The sequence below is a fragment of the Periophthalmus magnuspinnatus genome, chromosome 8 (genome assembly GCF_009829125.3).
Source record: "Periophthalmus magnuspinnatus isolate fPerMag1 chromosome 8, fPerMag1.2.pri, whole genome shotgun sequence".
NCBI lineage: Eukaryota > Metazoa > Chordata > Actinopteri > Gobiiformes > Gobiidae > Periophthalmus > Periophthalmus magnuspinnatus.
This window is the reverse complement of record NC_047133.1, coordinates 20,021,764-20,034,395: the sequence shown is the minus strand read 5'-3', so window position 1 is coordinate 20,034,395 and position 12,632 is coordinate 20,021,764. Positions and strand designations below refer to the sequence as shown.

General features: G+C 39.6%; 1 protein-coding gene across 1 annotated transcript in view; it reads right to left on the bottom strand.

Moving 5' to 3' along the window:
- znf385c (zinc finger protein 385C) overlaps positions 1-12,259 on the bottom strand; it is a 242,703-nt gene extending 230,444 nt beyond the window's left edge. The window contains exon 1 of the mRNA XM_055223916.1: positions 12,078-12,259. The gene's annotated coding sequence lies outside the window, so the exon portion shown is untranslated. The remainder of the gene's footprint in view (positions 1-12,077) is intronic.
- Between the last annotated feature and the right edge of the window lie 373 nt (positions 12,260-12,632).

Here is a 12,632-nt window from a genome sequence, read left to right as displayed (position 1 = left end):
TATCCAGTCCCTCCCCCCATGAGCTGGTCCCAGGACCTAACCACACCAGACCCACCTGGAAGGTAGAACCTCCAGCGGTCATGGCGAAGCAATATGTCCATGGAGACACACATGGCATAGCCCACACCACAAAAGCTACATATTACACCTTTAAATCAATTCATTTTTATTTCATATCACCCAGCTGGTTGAAATGGACACAACATCATACAAGGACACAACATCATACCACAATTGTGTAGTAATTGCAGATCTCTAAACTAAACAAAAGGTAAACGGTTGCTGTTAACTTGAAAACGCCCACTTCATGACATCACAAGGTGGAACAGAGCATTTTGAGCTTTGGAGATGTAGGCAGTCTAATGATAAAGTGTTACTCAAACATGTGTGAATGGAACAAAACACAACTCCAGATATTTTTTTGATGAGATAACAACATTCTAACAAAGCTCACAGACTCAATGTTGCATAATGTAGGACCTTTAAAAAGTATTTTGGTTTGCAATTTGAAATGATGGCTCACGCTTTTATAACACTGGTCCAGCCAATGTGAAATAACTCTAAAAAAGAATTTTCACTGCACTTGAAACCAGACTGTAGAAAGCAAAGCCCATTTTACCGCTGCATAATGTGAGGTTAGCTATCTTGATTTAAAGTAATTCTACACAAATCCAAAATCTATCTCAATGTTCTTGTCAAAAGACTGGGAGGAGATCTGATTATTGTGTACAGCAGTAGCTAAGAAACTGTAAAAAAGAATGAAGAATGCCAGTCTGTGATTCAGCAGCACTGTGCTAACAATACAACACAATATGACTCATGGCTTGGTCACAATCCAGAAATAAACAAGAGCATAAAATGGCTTCTCGCCCTTGAGAATTCTCTGGTCCGAGTTCTTTAAGTGCATGTGACAGGTTTCATGTTTTTATAATTATGATTTGGTTTGGTGGGACGGTACTTGCGTGGAATATTTATCATAATTTAATCAGTTTAGTGTCAGTTTGTGCAGAAAAGTTGCAAAGAAAAGAATAAAAATACAGGAAGTGGCAATGGGAAAAAATGAATCTACCTGTGTCATCAACTGCGGTGGAAGGTAATGAAGTACAAGTAGTAAAGTGCTGTACTTAAGTAGAATTTTTAGGCATCTGTACTTAACTTAAGTACATTTTACAGTGGATACTTTTTACTTTTACTTCACTACATTTGAGAGCAGTATCTGTACTTTCCACTGACCGCAAACCAATGAAGTTTATGTTGAGAGCGGGATTTGAACTGCCAACCTTCAGATCAGTGGACAAACACTCTCAAACTCTCTATTTAACACTTGAACAAATGAACAACACTTGTGTGAAATACTATTACTTTCGACTCTTGAGGTAAATTTTTTAAACAGATGCTTAAATACTTTTACTTAAGTAGATTTTTTTTCATGTGATACTTTTACTGAGTAACTTTTTACCTCTGTATCTCTACTTTTACTTAAGTAACAAAAGTGAGTACTACATCCACCACTGATCATTGACATTGAAAATTCCATCCAAAATAAAGGGACAGTTGACACAGAAGAAGTTCTTGTCGGTTTGATTGATGGGCCTAATCATTACTATTGTGCACTTGAATCAAGTTTTGACCCATGTTAACATTATAACTGCAACAAAAACACAGTAACATTAAAGGTTCTATATTACACAACAATGACTCGAGCTTTATGTCATGTTATAATGTTACCTAGAACATACCTGGAGTTGTCACACATGTATGAGTAACACTTTATTATTAGTCTGTCTACATCTCCAAAGCTCAAAATGCTCTGTTCCACCTTGTGATGTCATGAAGTAGTAGTTTTTAGTTACCTTTTAGCTTTAGTTCAGAAGAGATTGGGAATTCCAGTGACAAAATTATCCAAATGATTCTAATTAAGGTGTATGGAGTTTAAAAACACAATGGAGCACTTCCTGTATCACCACATGACATCACAAGGTGGAAGAAATCAACTACTATGCAGGGTTTGTGTGTTAAACATGTGTGAATGAAACAAAACACAACTCCAGACCTGTTTGTGATGAGGAAATAACATTGTAACATAGATCAGAGAATAGTGTCATATTTAACTTCATAAAAAAATTTGAAAAAAAACTGTCCAACGTTTTAGTAAAATAAAGGCATAGTGTGTAACCTTTTAGCCCAAAACCTGTTATAAAATAAACCTGTTATAACATAAAATAAAACTTTTCTTCGTGTTGTTTTTTTGTTTCCTTTTCTTCAGTTTAGTTGTGTTTATTGAATTGAGAAACATCAAAAAACACATGTCCTTATTGTGAGAGAGCTTATCTCCACAAACCTGACTTTTATTTGTCCTGAAGGAAGTACTTCTGCTTGTTTCCATAGAAATGTTGCTCCTTTGCCTATAATCTTTTACAATACAGCATAAAATGTATGAATGTTTTTTAACTTATACTTCGATAGAATCATGCCACCTCCAGAAAATTACATACTGTACCTTTAAACGGCCCATATTGCGCTATTTTCTAATCTATGTTTTAATGTTTTCTTATTACAAACAGACCTGAAGTTGTGTTTTGTTTCATTCACACACTGAAAACACTCTGTTCCACCTTGTGATGTCATGTGGTGATACAGGAAGTGCTCCACTGTGTTTTTAAACTCCATACACCTTCACTAGAATCATTTGAATGATTTCAGTCTTGGAATTGCCAATCTCTACTGAACTAAACGTTAAAAAAAAGCTGTTCACATTAAAACTTTTAGTCAAAGTAGTAGTCTGTATACCCGTCATATTTAACAGTAGTAGTAGAAGAGAATTATAATCAGGATGGACACTATGTAAATGTTGTGATTGTTGCGAATAACAGGCAAATTATGCAACTGTGCAATGGTGACTTCAGAGGAGGAGGAGGAAGAGGAGGAAGAGGAGGAGGCCTGGAGGAGAGTCTGTGTCAGCTCGGTGAAGCAGAGCAGGGGAAAACACGCCAACGCCACCACCGTAAACAAACAGAAATAGCACACAGCGGCCGAGGTGAGCGGCGATGATAACAGTAACGCACGGAGAGACCACAGAGGTTTGTGAGTCTGTTTGCAAAGGCATATCATCCTGAGGGTTCCCCGAGCGAATTAGCATTGGATTATGTTGTTATTTGTTTTATCGTCATGGAACAGGGCTCGTGAGGGTAAGAGGAAGAGGAGAGAAGGAGAGGAAGAGGAGAGGAAGAGGCAGGGAGCAGGGCCGTTGTAGTGATTGTTGACTTGTTGGATGATTGGCTTATAATCATTATTAATCATCATGAGTGCGGTTGGCTATTTTTATCCTTTTCTTTAGTCGGGACGAGGTGGGTTAAGTGTCTTGCCCAAGGACACACTGGCAGCTTCATCTGTGGGAGCTGGAATCGCACCACCAACCAATGATGTTTAGGTTGAGACGATTGGTTTATAATCATTTGGTTCCTTAGAGTGAGGTTGGCTACTTCAGTTGCAATTACATAAAATTCTGTCAAAAAATATAGACTTTAAACATTTTTCATATATTTTTTCTGCTTTTTTCAGTTGTCCTGCTAACAGACCAACTGATATACTTGCAAAAAACATATGGTACATAATATTGGCGATGTATCATGTGGTCGAGGAACAAAATAAACAGGACACAGTTTGAACGTCCTGAATAGTTTTGGAGTTACCTGTCCAACCAAAACCACACGCTTTGAGAAAACTTCACAAAGACGAGTGGATCTGGAGCCGGATCCTGTCCCCTCGATTTCAGAGGACGTGATTGACAGGCGGACTAACCAATCAGAGAGATGTATGGTTCATACATGTCAAAAACAAATATGGTCCATGGTCACATTTTTATATAACGCTTTTCCACCTTCAAGGAGCTCAACGCACTTTACATCAAGGAACCACTCACCCATTCACACACACATTCATACACCAGTGTACACAGACACTGGGGGCAAGATGGGTGAAGTTTCTTGCCCAAGGACGCAACTACAGTATTCATTTGTGGGAGCTGGAATCGCACCGACAACCTGTGGGTCAGTGGATGTGACCGCTCAACTCATGATATTTACGTCGAGATCGGGATTCGAACTGTCAACCTTCGGATCAGTGGGCATTTTTTGCAGGATCAGCAATCAAAGCAGCAAAGTTTTATTCATCTCAGGTAGAATATTATTGTTCTGAATGTTACGAGAATTTTTGAGCGGAAACGCCTTTTGCCTTTGAGAAACACGTGATACAAAGTTAGGAAGTTTGGACGGAGGATTTTCACGTTCTATTGTCCAGTTTCAGACTCTTGTGGATTCAGGAGTGGCTGGTCAGACTAGTTTTAGAGTGATGTTGGTCTATATTAGAACTACTTTGTCTACATGGTAATTATGGATGGGGCAAGATCTCGTGACGCAAAGATCTCACAAGACAAAAGTGCCACAAGACGTGAGGAAAATGATCTGATGAGATTTTTACATTTGGATTAGATGAAAAAAAAAAAATTGCTGGCAAATTACATTTCATACGAAGCTGTAGTTCCAAAAAACAATCATGCATCAAGTCATAAACAGATATACTACTGTCACCTGCTACAAAGATATTAAATAAATCAAAAATTCTCAGGCCAAAAAATGAACAGTACTATTTGTGTATACTAAATAAAATTAAAATCTGGCCTTGTCTCGTTCTTGTGGACCCAATCTCGTGTCTCACCTTGTAGAAATTGTGTCTTGGCCCACTCCTAATGCTAATACTTAAAAAAAAAACTACTGTTATTTTTGCTTTTTTTTTTTTTTTTTTTGCACCATTTGGAGAAAAAACAAAAACAAAATCAGCCCCAGATATCAAGCCAAAAATATCAGTAGAGCGTATCAGCCATGAAAAACTGAAATCTGTTGATCTTTAGCGGTACTGAAATCAAATACCACAAGTTTGGAGTTTGGAATGTTAGCATCATGACAACAGCGTTACATACTGTATACACACATACCATATAGATGTACTGAAGTCTGTACATGGGCCAATAAAAACATCAACACACCAACCGTGAACACATTTTTCCACTGCACAAGTTACCCTCCACTTCAGTGCATTTAAAGCATCTAAAAATACCCCCAAACACACACACATACACGCACATACATCCCCGACAAGAGAGAGGGAGGGGCAAAAGACAGGAGCCCGGGGGGTAACAGAAGGTGAGGGGAGATAAGGCTGCGCTCTACAATGATTGTGTGTCAGGGAGAATGGCCTAACACGACGTTTGCTCCACATATAAAGTTTAACATGCAAACTGCGTCTCATGAGACAAAACACAATGGGATTAAACCTGTGATTTTACAGGCAAGATGCTAGAGCGAGGAATGATGCAGGCTTACGCAAGACTGACATGAAATTGCACAAAGATTAGCATTGGAGTTCAAAAAGGATGAAACTGGACGGTCTCACGTGATCAAAGAGTTATATAAATATGTATATGTATCTCAGCAGTGCAGTTTAGTCATTTCACCTCAAATGTAGTTATGTAGTACATTTAAAACAACTAAATATACACACACGTACTTGACACAGGAAAAAAAGACAAATAAAACATAAAACATCAAGATATCCTGTCTGGCTAGTGTTAAATGCCAGGGAGAAGAGGCGGGTTTTCAGTCTCGTCTTAAACTGTGTTAAAGAATGAGAGGATCTGACAGGCAGAGGGCGCTGTTCGACTCACCGCTGTCGAGCAGTTGAAGCTGTCAGGTATGAAAACAAACTAAAACTTGGTCTGGAAAAATAATCTATTAAAATACAAAGTGGTATTCCAAGAAAAAAAAAAAAAAGTAAAGTAACTGTCAGGACACAACAGCTGATTTATGATTTGAAGTTAGCGTTATTTGAAGGACAAAACATGCACAAATGAAGAAAGTCTGGTGTTTTCAAAGGACAGACACGACTATAAGAGTACTGCTACTTCAATAAGAATATTACTCACGCAGGAGTAAAGGTACGCAGCTAGAAAAGTACAATTTCTTTAAAAACTGACTCAAGTAAATGTAACTGAGTACTCTCCTTCTCTGTGAACACCTGTGTCATAAATATGTACCTGGAATCTCACCTCTCTTATAATAACTATGTGTAGGACTTGGATCGTAATAACTGAGAGACTGTTTGGAGCAGTTCAGATCTGCCGGTGGAGTTTAGAGCGACAAAGTGCTTTCGAAGTATTTCTCTATTCAATGGAATGACACTCTTTTGTGTATAATTGCTGGACCTTTTTCCAGTGTAGCCTTAAAATGCTGTTGGTATGTGCGGGTCTATTGTCGCCTCTGTGGTTTGAATGGCTTACATAATTGCTGCCTGTCAAGAATAATTCCCTGGCTTCAGCATGAAAACAGGACTTAAGTGCAAAACTGTTTCTCCAATATTTTGCAATTGCTTTTGTTGGGCTATTGAAACGCCAAAAAGTCCTGTGTTTTTAAAAATTACAGAGGAGTGGAAGCGTTTTCTCCCATGAAACGTACATTTTGGGAGATATTTGGCTGGGACTGGTGGCTTCCTGCTGGGGAGTGAATAGTAGAATTGGCAGGTGTGGATGAATTCAAGCTGCAGAGATCCTCAAAGTAAATTAGAAAGAGAAAAATGTGAGATGTAAATTACAAAAACCAAGATTATGCTTACAACTGATTAGTATTCAGGCATTATTTCACAGAGAAAAGTGGCCTCGCAAGGACCTATGAGTGGTACTATAGAATATACAGTAGCAGTGCAGCGCTAATGCAAATCTGCAAATAACTATGGCCTTATGCTAAGCTAATTCTATTTCTGGGTAGACTGAGAAACAAGAAACAACTCCTATATCATAACAGTCATATTAAAACTGCACGATGCCCCTTCCTGCCTGCATCGCCGGTTTAGCATGGAGCAGGCGCTTAGCAACACTGTCAATCAAACCTGTTGCTAACACTAGCGAGAGAGACCACGGGGAAACAAGGCACCTAATTTGTCTGTTATTATTGTTATTATTATTGTTATGTTCATATCCTGATTTATGGACAAAATAACAAAATAAAAACACCAGGATCATGTAGAGTGGGTTTTTTCAATAGAAAGTGAATTGGAGCCAGAGATGATGGAGCTGGAAGTGCGCTCATGCTCACTTTCTATTTGGAACGGGACTTGCAGGTTAGCTACATCCATTAATATATACAATCTCTGGTATAGCATTAAACTTACTACATGTGTTTTTATTGCTAAACCATTCATATAGTGAGTTGGGAGAGGTTTAATGACACACTGTGGAACATTCCAGGCAAAGCAATAACTATATCTATATATATAATATATATCTATATATATCTAATATTATCTACATGGAGACCTGCACCATTAAAGCTTAAGAAAATAATGAACAGGGATAAATCAGAATCCAGGATGGCTCCAGGTCACTGTGTTGTGTGAATTTGAGTGTGTTATAATGATAGTTGTACAGTGATTTTACCATGAAAACTGCTTTTAAGCTTTAACTTTCTGGCCATTTTAGTAATGAATTTCCAAAAAATGTTGTATGTGCTTGCTACAATATAGATTACATTCCAAGATACCACTTTATTATTTTAGTTAAAGCAGAACTATTTTGCAAAATCGACCCTCTTGAAGCTGTTTTTGGAGTGATCCGTGCATGTTTGAGCAATCTTTAATCGCTTATTTTCAAGACGTCATGTTACCGATCAATATAATGATCCACAGGTGTCATAGATTATAACTATAGAGCAGACACAAGCACAATACGTCTGCTTTAAAGTTGAATAAATCATAGAAATACATTCAAACAACTACCATTTGGTTTTTTTTTACCCTCTTGCCTCATTCAATCCACACCTGGTCGTCTATTTCTGGAGCCACAGCTGTCCTGGGGTAGACTGACCCAAACGTGACAGCCAATCAGCAGTACTGGCACCTCCTACCATCGCTCACACCACGTGCATACTTAGGCAAGGTGGGAGAAATATCTTGCCCAAGGACACATCAACAGCATGTCAGCATAATTGCCAAGAAATAAACAACTGCTGACAAGGACAACGAGCCACTTAGTGCAGCATTATCTATAGAACACCTTCAGAATATAGTTTCAAAACATTTAGACTGAATTCGACGGGACCGTAACCCACACACAGCTGCTGAAAATCCACTATTCCAACAAGACAGGCCCGTAATACCTCAATCTATATAAGAGGTGCCACAAATGTGTTGGTGCAAGCCTTTCCAGATTGGGGCTTTGCAATGGGTCAATCGTAAACAACATTCGATCTACGCCAGAAGAAAGAGCTGTTGTTAAAAGTCAAGTTACATCTACTCCCCCGCAACCTTGCACCGCTCCGATCCTGTGACTTGAATGACAAAATGTCCGACGCGGCCTGAACGCATCACTCTGAGGAAGCTCGGCGTCAAACAAAGCAGCACTTAATTAGCTCCTCACTCTCTTCGTTTCCCTCTCGTCCTGCTAGCGTCTGTTGCCCAGGGCTTTGTCTGCGCACAATTTAGCAAACACAATCCAATTTGTTAAACCAATTTTGAATTCAAGTTTGGCTCCGACGCTTGGGTCTTGGCAAACAGCACGATGCCAGTGTCCAAAATTCAAGTTATAGGCACGTCAATATGCAAGATTATAACCACTTGTGTTTTATTATTAAAAAGGGAGGTATTATGCGAAATCTACTTTAGAGCTTTCCATCATGTCACATCAAAAACATGCTTTAAGACGTCATCAATGCATGTTTGAGTAATTTAGCGATCTCTCTCAGGCCTTGTTCGAACCCTCTTTACGGTTAGCTGTAGGTTAGCTGCTCATCCGACAAGTCTACGCTCCCAAAATGTGAAACGATCATTCAAAATCCTTCCCATTTGCATTCTTTTGTCTCTCCTTTTCCTCATCTTCAGGGCCAGTCCTAGCTTTTCAGGGGGCCCTAAGCTGAATTTGTCTCTGGGGCCCCCTCCTGGCTCAGCTATTGGTGATTCATATTTGACTTTTGACTCTGCTCTCTAACTAAAGATATAAAACAAATGTACTCGCTTGAAAAGGATATTTAGGCTGTTTCCAATAAAACTTAATATATTAATTTCAGTATATAAATGCATGGGGTCTTGGGGGCCCCCTGCTGGCCTCAGAGCCCTAAGCAGCTCCTTAGTCTGCTTATAGGCTGGACCGGCCCTGCTCATCTTCATCATCGCTATATATCCTCACCACACGCTTCTTTGTTGTCATGGTATCAACAGAAATAGCTGAAGCGTTCACCTTCCGAAACATCATTAATTACAGGGTTGTTGTGATGTTCAGCCAATGACTTGTCAGCATCAAACCAACTTTCTAAATGTACAAAAGCAGGATACAAAACAATACAATACAACTTCACAAACCTGACGCAATGTGCAGTAGTTTCATTAGCGGATTGTGTTGTGTTAGAGCTCTGAAGGGGAGGCGGGATTGAAACAAAACTGAAACTAATTTACCATTTTAATATGTTGTTTTGAATATAGCATTTTCAGAACAATAAAAGGTAACATGGTGATCTAAATGCGTTATGTGCTAGCAGTTCATATCCCATAGAAACGTAATACTCACAACCCACAGGAGCTGTTTACAAGAGCTTCCCAATTTCAAGCCAAATAACTGTTTTAATATTGTTTCAAAACACAATTTACCAAATAGAATCCCATTTGTTTAACTGATATTGAATTTAAATTTGACACAGAGGATTCGTTTTCGGAAGCAGCATGGTGCCATTGTGCAATATCCAAATGAAAACGAAAATAAACAAAGCGGGCGTAGCATTAAAACCAAGATATGCAACAGACGTCAATGGACCCGAACCAGCAGTGCCTAATGAACCGCATCGGGACAGGCCAACCTTCGCCGCACACATATGGGATCGGCGATATCGACAAAATAGATCAACAATAATCATATAGTTTGCAGTTCACCAGAAATGAGCTCAGCCACTTTTGATATGGCAACGCACGACATATTCTCACGCTCTTTGACCACATAAGAACTGGGAGAATTGACCATCACAACAGCATATAAACACCATCAAATCTGTCACACAATGAGCACGTGTACATGTGCACGAGGATCCCGGTTATGAGCCTCATCCCGGTTATGACAGTGTTCTGGATATGACATTTTCACGCTCTCAGAAACACCAGCATACTCGTATCTCTGTATACACATGCCATCAGAGTATCCTGGATATTTAGAGGGGTCGCTATGGAAACCATGGCACACATATATGGCAAAGAGCTAAATATTTTGGTAACCCTGCTAACAAAAGACTTTTAAGCCAGTTTCTAATAACAAAGGAACAAGATAAACTTAAACATAAAGGTGTTGAAAGGTGGTTGTATTGAAATAAACTGCTTTTATTTTTACCTAGCCTACAAAAAACAGAAACTGTAAACAAAAGCAGTTTAGCTCCTCTGTTCAGATAAATGTAAGGCAGAGTCCACCAGAAATCTGACCAGAACTGAAGAAGTGGCTGAGAAGTTGGATAAGCAGTGAAACGTCTTCACTCCTACAACTTTTTGTCCAGTTGACAGATTTACTTTTGGCTTTTACTATGAATCAGACCTGGACGACTGAAGGATTACACAGACAACTGGTTTTATTTTGTTTATAAGTGTAAAATGATATTATTTTTAAGTGCTGGTAGAGGTTTGAGTTACTTGAGTATTTGTTACTTCAGTTCGCACATGTTCAGTACAGCACCAGTGTGAGAAATCCGGATACTGCGTCCACATGCCACAGTATCCTGGACACTATCAGAATATCACAGTGAGAGTATCCTGGTTTCTCATAACCAGGATACTCTCTGGGGGGGGGAGTTCCAGGCATGTCCCACCGAAAGGAGACCCCCGGGAAGACCCAGGACACACTGGCTGGCCTGGGAACGCCTTGGGGTCCCACTGGAGGAGCTGGAGAACGTGTCTGGGGTGAGGGAAGTCTGGGAGTCCCTGCTTAGACTGCTGCCCCCGTGACTCAGCCTCAGATAAGCAGAAGAAAAAGGATGGATGGTGTAAACATGGACACACACAAAACCAGGATATTCAAAAAACCTGATCATAACCGGGAAAATCGTGCACATGTAAACACACTCTACGATAACAATACACTGCAGACAATAGGTTGCGTTCACTTTCTAGAAATTCACAACGCCATATTCTCAGATGGAGGGCAAAGGTCAATATAACTCTATGGAAAATGAACTGTTTCTAAAGAGTATTCTACAAAATCCACAAATGTTCAACTTCATTTGTAGGGATTTTGGTTCAATACTTGCCTTGTTCATTGTGTGACTTTGGCTCATTTCAACTGTCAACAACTGTGCCTGCGTGTTTGAATACTGACACTGCAAATGATCTCACCTGAGTTCATTTGAGCTGACAGAGAAGACGTTGAACTTTGTGCTGCTGTTGTTTCAAGAGAAAATATATAACCATAACCAAGATGTCCCACAGCTCAATAATAAAACTAAAGACATCATATGAACGCAACCAAAATAACATGTCCAGAATTACTATAGAAAGAGCAGTTTTGGAGGTATTTTTAATTTGCCTTTAAAGATGCATTATATAACTTTTCATTAACATTTATTAAGTTGTTTTAGATGAATATTGTGATTTAAAATGTCCAGATTATAACACAATGAGCCACAGGTACCATCGATAATAACTATAGAACAGACACAAGCACAATATATCCTCTTTAAATGTATCAGCACAAGCAAGTGACACGTTACTGGTCAGATCTGTGGACTGGCGGCCCCACTCACCGTAAGAATGCATGTTATTAAGGTGTTTAGCAATAAAAACATGTGTAATTGCATAAAGCCAAACAGATAAATGTAATGTTATAGTTTGGAGCAATCCAGTCAAAGCAATAACAGCTACATATGGACCAACAGTTAGCAGAGCCCTCACCAGAAAAGTTACATAGTGCATCTTTAAACCATAGTTAACATCAACATTTGGTTTGACCACCAGATCAGCTTCAACAAACCAAAAATGTAAAAAATATATATATATCGCTGTCCTACCTGCGGCGCCTGGTAACTTCCCATTACTGATCTGCTTCAGCCTCTTCTGGTGGGACTTCCCGTTGTAGTGAATCTGAGCTTGAGCGGCCGAGTTCAGCTGGATATTACAAACTTCGCACAGAGTGTAGCTGCGATGTTTCTTCTCCCGTTTAGGCCTGTAGGGGGCAGCAGAAGAGGATGAAGAAGAGGAGGGAAGAGCTCCCCCCGGAGGTGACTGGTGGTCCTGATGAAGTACGGCCTCGTTTTGGGAGTCACAAGAATCCATTTGCACAGAGAGAGCTGTGAACCCAGCCCGCGCCAACTCCGAGGTGAGGAGAACCGACGGGCTGAACGGACGTTTCATACCTGGAACGAGACAAAAAACACAGTTTAAAAACAGTGTTGAACTGTTAAAGGCCTTGTCGCTGATGTTTCCCCACGTATTTGACAACATGCGTCCTGCCCCTGTACAGATTTATTGTACAAGCAGGTATTGAGTCAAAGTAAGTCCTCTGTGTACTGTCTGCGTCTAATAAGAAAGCATTTTATTGTCTGATAGTCAGGAAGTGTGTGTTA